Genomic DNA, 7,664 nt, shown 5'->3' with positions numbered 1-7,664 from the left:
AGAGAGAGAGAGAGAGAGAGAGAGAGAGAGAGAAAGTGCTCTGGTTACAGTGAACAGAAGCAGAAAATGAAAACTGAAAGAACAATCCTTTTCCCACTATGTATGGACCTAAGCCTTTATTGAGGCATTGATATAGATGATATAGATTTGCTACATCAATACCAAGAACAATCTTTATTTTCATTCTCTCCTCCTTTCTCATCTCTCCTCCCTTTTCTCTGACCCTTCCTTCTTTCATTCAATTACTTTCATCCAATATTAGAGGCAGAAGTAAAACAAATACAGCAGCACAGAATAGACTGCACAGAATTCATTGAAATCCAAAATAGTGAGGGTAAAGTTCCATAAACTATTTTCTTTAAAAAATTCCTGCCAAATTTATTTCAACTAAATTTGGAAAAAATAATAAATTATAAGGCCAATATTCAACATTTTAGGAACCCTTAAAAGCTGAATCCCTAATCATCCTCCCAATGACTAACAGACACATTTTTTGTATGTGTTCACGTGACAGCAATATTCAATGTTGTCATTTCTATCTACCCACCCCTCACTTCCTCCAAATATTTTATTATGGCTGTCTTTAGATTAAAAAAATGGAAATAACATTGAGAACTAACCCTCAGTTATCTAGAAAGGTTAAAAATATCCTAATGTAAAATATTTCAAAATCTGGGTTCCTTTTAATACTTAAAAAATCTAAAGTTTTATTGAAAATAGGCTTTTAAATTATCCCTATTAATACTATTCAGAAATCAAAGACTGGCATCATTACTATGAATTTCCTTAGAGCCTGGTATATATCCTGTGATGAAAATATCAAGGCATTTTCATACTTAGGGTTCATGCCGTTATAGCCAAAAAAGTGAATATTTAAAGAAGGGGAACCATGGAAGCGGAGAGCCAGCCTCCAGTCAAGATGAAAAAACCTGTCTTTGGGTATTTAATGCAAACTGAGAAAATCATGATTTACTAGGGGTGGAGAACTTTGACCTTTACATTTAGATGATTGAGTTATGTACTTACTAATTAAGGATGATTGGGAACTAATTTCCAATCAAGAAGAAAGAAGATATTTTGATTGAGGAGAGTAAGATAATGTGACCTAGAGATAGAAGACTTTGACCTTTGTATTTTGTATCAAATAAGGAGGCTTGCCTCAAGGGTAATTGAATTATGGACTTATTAAATGAAGTACTTACTAAATGAATGTTATCTTTGGCTTAAAAATCTGTGGCTACTGAATCAAGATGGAGGAGTAGAAACAGGACTTCTGTGTAGTTCCTGCTCCCACCTCCTCCAATTCATGTAAAAAAAATGACTCTAGACAAACTTTGGAGCTAAAGAACCCACAAAAAGACACAGAGAAGGATAACCTCCCACTGAGGACAACCTGGCAGGCTGGCAGCAAGTGGCCAGCAGAGCACTCTCTGAGCAGGGCCTAGCCCCGGACAAGCCAGAGGTTTTAGCTTCAGGGTTGCCACAGCCAGCTGCTGGCTGGAGGGACTTGAGATCACCAGGAGCTGTTGTGGTTTCCAGAATAATCAATCCATAGATGCTAAAGACAAAGTGAGAAGTCAGTGCAGTGCGGACTTTGGGACCTGGGAATTTGGGAGTGTGATCCAGCCTTTAACCACAGGGTGAGAAGCAATGGAGACTTCATGGCAGTGCAGTCACCTGCCTTGTGGCTGCTTCAGAGCTCCTGGTCTGCAGATTGTAGGGGGACCAAGCTACAAGTCTGAGGGGTAATCACTATTGCTTTAACATTCTTGGATCTGGATTATGGTCTAGGGTGGAGGTCATGGCGGGGTGTGAACAGTCTGCCAGAGTGTGTGGAGGGTTCAGAGAAGGCACTCCACTACTATCTCCAAGCAGCTGTGAAAACCCCAGCATTTGGGATAAAATTCCTCTTTCTAGTAGCAGAGTTCTACTGTGACAAAAGGCTCAAAAATCAAGTAATTGAGTAGCAACATGAGCAAACAAAGGAAGCAAAGCAAACAGAGCAATTAGACTCCTATTTTGGGGACAAAAAGGATCAAGGCATGGAACAGGAGGAAGAAAGTGAAGTCAGAACTCTTGCACCAAAAGCTTCCAAGAAAAATATGAGCCAGTTACAGGCCATAGAGGACCTTGAAAAAGATTTTGAAAACCAAATAAGAGGAGTGGAGGAAAAATTGGGAAGAGAAATGAGAAGCATTCAAGAAAATTATGAAATGAGAGTCAACAACCTGACTGATGAAAATAACACCTTAAAAAACAGACTAACTCAAATAGCCAAAGAGGCTAAAAAAGCCAATGAGGAGAAAAATGCCTTAAAAAGCTGAATTTTCCAGATTGGACAAAAAATCTCAAAAGCTCACTGAAGAGAATCATTTCTTCAGAACTAGATTGAAGCAAATGGAAGCTAACGACTTTATGAGAAATCATGATATTGTTAAACAGGTCCAAACAAATGAAAAAATAGATGTCAATGTGAAAAATCTCATTGGGAAAACTACTGACCTGGAAAATGAATACAGGAGAGATGATTTAAAACTTATTGAACTACCTGAAAGCCATGATCAAAAAAAGAACCTGGAAATTATCCTTCAAGAAATTCTCAAGGAAAATTGCCCTGATGTTTTAGAACCAGAGGGCAAAATAGTGGTTGAAAGTATCCACTGATCACCTTCCGAAAAAGATCCCCAAAAGAAAACTCTTAGGATTATTATAGCCAGGTTCTGGAGTTCCCTGATCAAGAGAAATATTACAAGCAGCCATGAGGAAACAATTTCAATGTTGTGGAAACATAATCAGGATAACTCAGGATCTGGCAGGTTCCACCCTGAGGAATCAAAGGGCTTTGAATATGATATTCTGGAGGACAAAGGACCTGGGATTAAAACCAAGAATCACCAATTCAGCAAAACTGAGTATCATGTTTCAGGGGAAATTCAGTGGAATTCATTCAGTGGAATAAAGGACTTTTAAGCATGCTTGATGAAAAAACCAGAGTTGAATAGAAAATTTCACACTCAGATACAAGAAGCAAGAGAAGCATGAGAAGGTAAACAGGGAAAAGAAATCATAAGGAACTTACCAAAGTTGATCTACTTACATTACTACATGGAAAAACAATAAGTATAACTTATGAAACTTTTCTTAGTATGTGAATAGTTGAAGGGAATAGAAATGTATATAAGTATGTATACATACATATATATGTCAATATAGTAGGGTATATGTGCGTATAAATACATATGTGAGTGTGTGTATGTATGTGTACAGGTGTACATAGACAGAGGGCACAGCACCAATTGAATAGGAAGGGATGATACTTAAAAGGTGACATTAAGAGGTGAGAGAGGAATATAATGAGAGGAGATAGGGAGAGACAGAATGGGGTTGATTATCTCATATACAAGAGACAAGGGAAAACGATTTCAATGGAGGGGAAGAACAGGAAGGCAAAAGGCAATGAGTCAAACTTATTCTTATTGAATTTATCTTAGGGAGGGGATGACATGAACACTAAATAGGATATCTCACCCTACAGAAGAGTAGAGGGGAGGGGGAAGAGAGGGGGAATAATGGAAAGGAGTCCAGGCTGTGGGGGATGGATGTTGGAAGCACCCATTTTTGAAAAGTGACAGGATCAAAGTAGAGAATAGAACAAATAAGTGGTAGAATAGGATGGAGCAAAATATAGTCAGTTTTTCACAGTATATCCACTATAGAAGTGTATTGCATAGTTAAACATGTACAAACTATATTGAATTGCTTATCTTCCCAGTGAGGGTGAGTGATGAGAGAGGAAGGGAAACAATCTGGAATTCAAAGTTTTAAAATCTATTGTTTAAAAATATATGTACATCATTATTGTTTTTTCATGTAACTGGGAAATTAGATATACAGGCACTGTGGCATAGAGATCCACTGTGCCCTACTGGAAAGATGGAGGGGGAATGGGGGAAGATATGAGAGAGAGCAGATTTGGGGAGGGGTATTCAATGGGATTGCTGTTTTGGGGTGGTGGATAGGTAAAAATGGGGCGAACTTTTGTTACTCAAAATCTTGGGGAAATGAATGATGTAAACTAAAAAATAAAAAAGAGGGAAAAAATAAAAAATGTGTGATCACTTTGATCAAAACTATGTGTCCATTTTAGTGATAAGTTATTATGCCATAACATTCAGAATGCTGCACTTTTATTTCTCTAAATGTTTTGTCTTAGTTTTGTTTTCTTTTTCCTGAATAAATAGAGAGTTCTGAGTAATCAGAATCTTGAAAGCAGTTCACAGTAGCAGCCCTTTGGAAAGCTGCTTGTTCCTGGCTATAGAGAAGTGCACACAAATTTAAAGGATTACTATTTTAAAACATTTTGTTGGGAATGGGAATATTTCACTAAGGCTCAAGAAAGAAACTAGAGATAGGTATATAAATTATAGTGGTGACTGTTGTTGCTATTTCATTTCAAACATGTCAGTCTATCTGACTCTTCATATCCCAATTTGGGGTTTTCCAGCAAAGATACTAAGGTAGTTTGCTATTTATTTCTCTGGGTCTTTTTACACATGAGGAAAATGAGGTAAAAATTTGCCTAGGGTCATAAAGCTATTATGTCTCTGAGGTCAGATTTGAACTCAGAAAGATAAGTCTATCTGACTCTAGGCCCAGAACTCTATCCACTGAAACACCTACATGTCTCATAGATTATGGAATTATCTATTACAGATGACCACTAAAATCATGTCATCTAGTGATAGAATATAATGAGAAAATGGAAAAGGACTCAGGACCTAGATTTAGGGTAGACTCATGGTAAGAACAGTATATTCAACACTCTTTAATCATGCAAAGCTAGAAGTGGAATAAATAGAGGATACATGTTCAAGTCCATTAATATAGAGTAGGAATTTAAAGTAGAGAAGACAACTTTTGGCTTAGTTATTAGTTCTTTTGGAAAAAAAAATATTGCAGGGGTAAGGATGTCATGAAATGATAGATAACTGCTACAAGTATCTTGATTGATCCATTAATTTGAATTGAGTTAATATCAAATGAGTATAATTTGCTAAATGATGTGGAAGCAAAAGAATGAAAGTGAATCAGTTAATCAATGTTTATTAAGTGCATGCTATAGGCCAGACATTGTATTGACTTCTTGCTGAAAAATAAGGCAAAAGACAGCCCCTTCCCTCAAGAAACAGGAAACAGACAATCTAATGGAGGAGACAAGATAAACAAACAAACAAACAAATAAATAATTAAATATGTACACACATATACGATGCATGTATATATGATATGAATATACAAACACATTCATATCATATATATGAATATATATTCATATCATATATATGAATATATATTTGTATCAAATGAATATATATTCAAATAATAAATATAATTAACAAAGGGGAAAGAATTAGTATTAGGAGGGATTTGGAAAGGTTTCCATTAAAATAAGGGATTTTGTTTGAGATTTAAAGGATGCCAAGGTGTCAGTAGGCAGAGATGAGAAGAAAGGGTACTCCAGGAAATGAAGAAATTCAGAGAAAGTGACCAGGGCTAAGGAATGGAGTGACAGGTCTGTGGAAAATCAAGGAGACCAGTGCTACTGGGTCAAAGAGTACATATAAGGGAACAAGATTTAGGAAGACTAGTAAGGTTGGAGGGGGCAAGTTTATGAAAGGTTTTGAATGCCAGAGCATTTTCTATTTGATCATGGAGGTAATAGAGCACCATTAGAATTTATTCAGTAGAATGATGACATGGTCGAAACTGCACTTTGTGAAAATTACTTTAATGGCTAAATAGAAGGTGGATTAAAATAAGGAGGCACATGAGGCAGGCAAACCCACCAATAAGCTATTGGAATTGTCCAAGTGTAAGGGGTGAGGGCCAGCACTCTAGTGAGTGGTTGCAATGACAGAAAAGAGAAGGGAATGTATTTGGAGGGTATTGCTAAGGTGAAATATACAGTTTGACAATAGATTGAACTTGGGGCTGGGATGGGGGGAGAGGGGTTGAGAAATAGTGAAAGGTATAGAATTAGTCCAAGGGTATGAGCCTGAGGGACTGGAAGAATGGTAATGCTCTCAAAAGTATTAGAATAGTAAGGGTGGGAGGGTGGAAAGATAATGAATACTGATTTTGGCATGTTTAGTTTAAGATATCAAATAGACATCCAAATTAAGATGTTTAAAAGGCAGTTGGAGATGTGAGATTGGAGGTCAACAGAGAGGTTGGGTTGTAATAGGTAGATATGATAATCATCAGCAGAGAGATTGTAATTAAATCCTCAGCAGCCGATGAGATCACCTAGTGAAGTTAAGGAAGAATGTAAAAAAAAAAAAGGTCTAGAATAGAGTTCTAAGGGACACCTGTGATTAAAGGGTCCAGCCTGGACAGGATCTAGCAAAGGAGATTGAGAAGCAACCATTTAGAAGGAGATTCAGGAGAGAATGATGTCCCAGATATTTGAAAAGAATTCAGAAAGAAGACAATAACAAAGGAGTGTCCAACAATAACTTATGTCATAACAGCATTGATACAAAGAATATCAACAATGTCAAATTTTGTAGAAAGGTTGAGAAGAATGAAGATAGAGAAAGGATTTTTGAATACGGCTATTTGGAGATCACTGATAACTGGAGAGAACAATTTTTATGGAATAAGGTCAGAAGGCATATTTTAAGGGGTTAAGAAGAAAGTTAGAAGAGAGAAAAAAAGAGGCACCTACTGTAGCTAACCTTTTCAAGGAGTTTAGCCACAAACGGTAGAAGAGATACTAGATTACAATTAACAGAGATGAAAAGATTGTGAGGTTTTTTTTTTCTATCTTTCACAATTAGGGAGAGATGAACATGTTCTCTTCTACCCCTTTCAGAAACTGCATATCAGGGATCATATAATAAAATGAATTCAGTAATGGTTGTTGTCCTTTATTCTCAAAGAAGGCCAAAATGCCAGCACTATGCTAGAGTCAGGTTTCCACGTGCCAGATTGACTGATCAGACCAATATAAGCTTAGAATGCTCTACCACAGGTTGGGCAAAAATACTCTCTTGGAACATTTAGGATGGATTCTCTAAATTTGCACATCCTGCATTTCCTTTGAGTTGTTTCAATTCTGCTTTTTTAATACAGCACAGGATCTTCTCTGATGTGGGCATGCCATGCTAAGCAGTCCTGTGCCAGTTTCTCCCATATCACATGATCAATTCAAAAGTTCTTAAGAGACATCTTGAGAGTGTCCATGTATCATTTCTTCTGACCACCATGTGAACACTTGCCTATGTGAGTTCTCCATAAAATAGTATTTTTTGAAAACATACATTTGAACAATGTGTTCAGCCAATGGGAGTTGAGCTCTCTGAAGCAGAGATTGAATCCTTGGCAGTTTAGTTTGGGTATGAAACTCAATGTCTGGTACCTTATCCGGCCAGGTGATCTTCAGAATCTTCCTAAGACAATGCAAATGGAAGTGATTTAGTTTCTTGGCATGGTGCTGGTAGACTGTCCAGGTTTCACAGTCACACATCAATGAAGTCAGCACAGCAGCTCTGTAGACCTTCAGTTTGGTAGTCAGTGTAGTACCTCATCTCTCCCATAGTTTCCTTTGGAGCTTTCCAATCACTGAACTAACTCTGGCAATGCGTGCTTCAATCTCAATATGT

The sequence above is a fragment of the Petaurus breviceps genome, unplaced genomic scaffold, assembly GCF_028583685.1.
Source record: "Petaurus breviceps papuanus isolate PSGF00001 unplaced genomic scaffold, PetGlider_PUasm1.0 189, whole genome shotgun sequence".
NCBI lineage: Eukaryota > Metazoa > Chordata > Mammalia > Diprotodontia > Petauridae > Petaurus > Petaurus breviceps.
The sequence above is the reverse complement of the archived record's forward strand: the minus strand, read 5'-3'. Positions refer to the sequence as shown.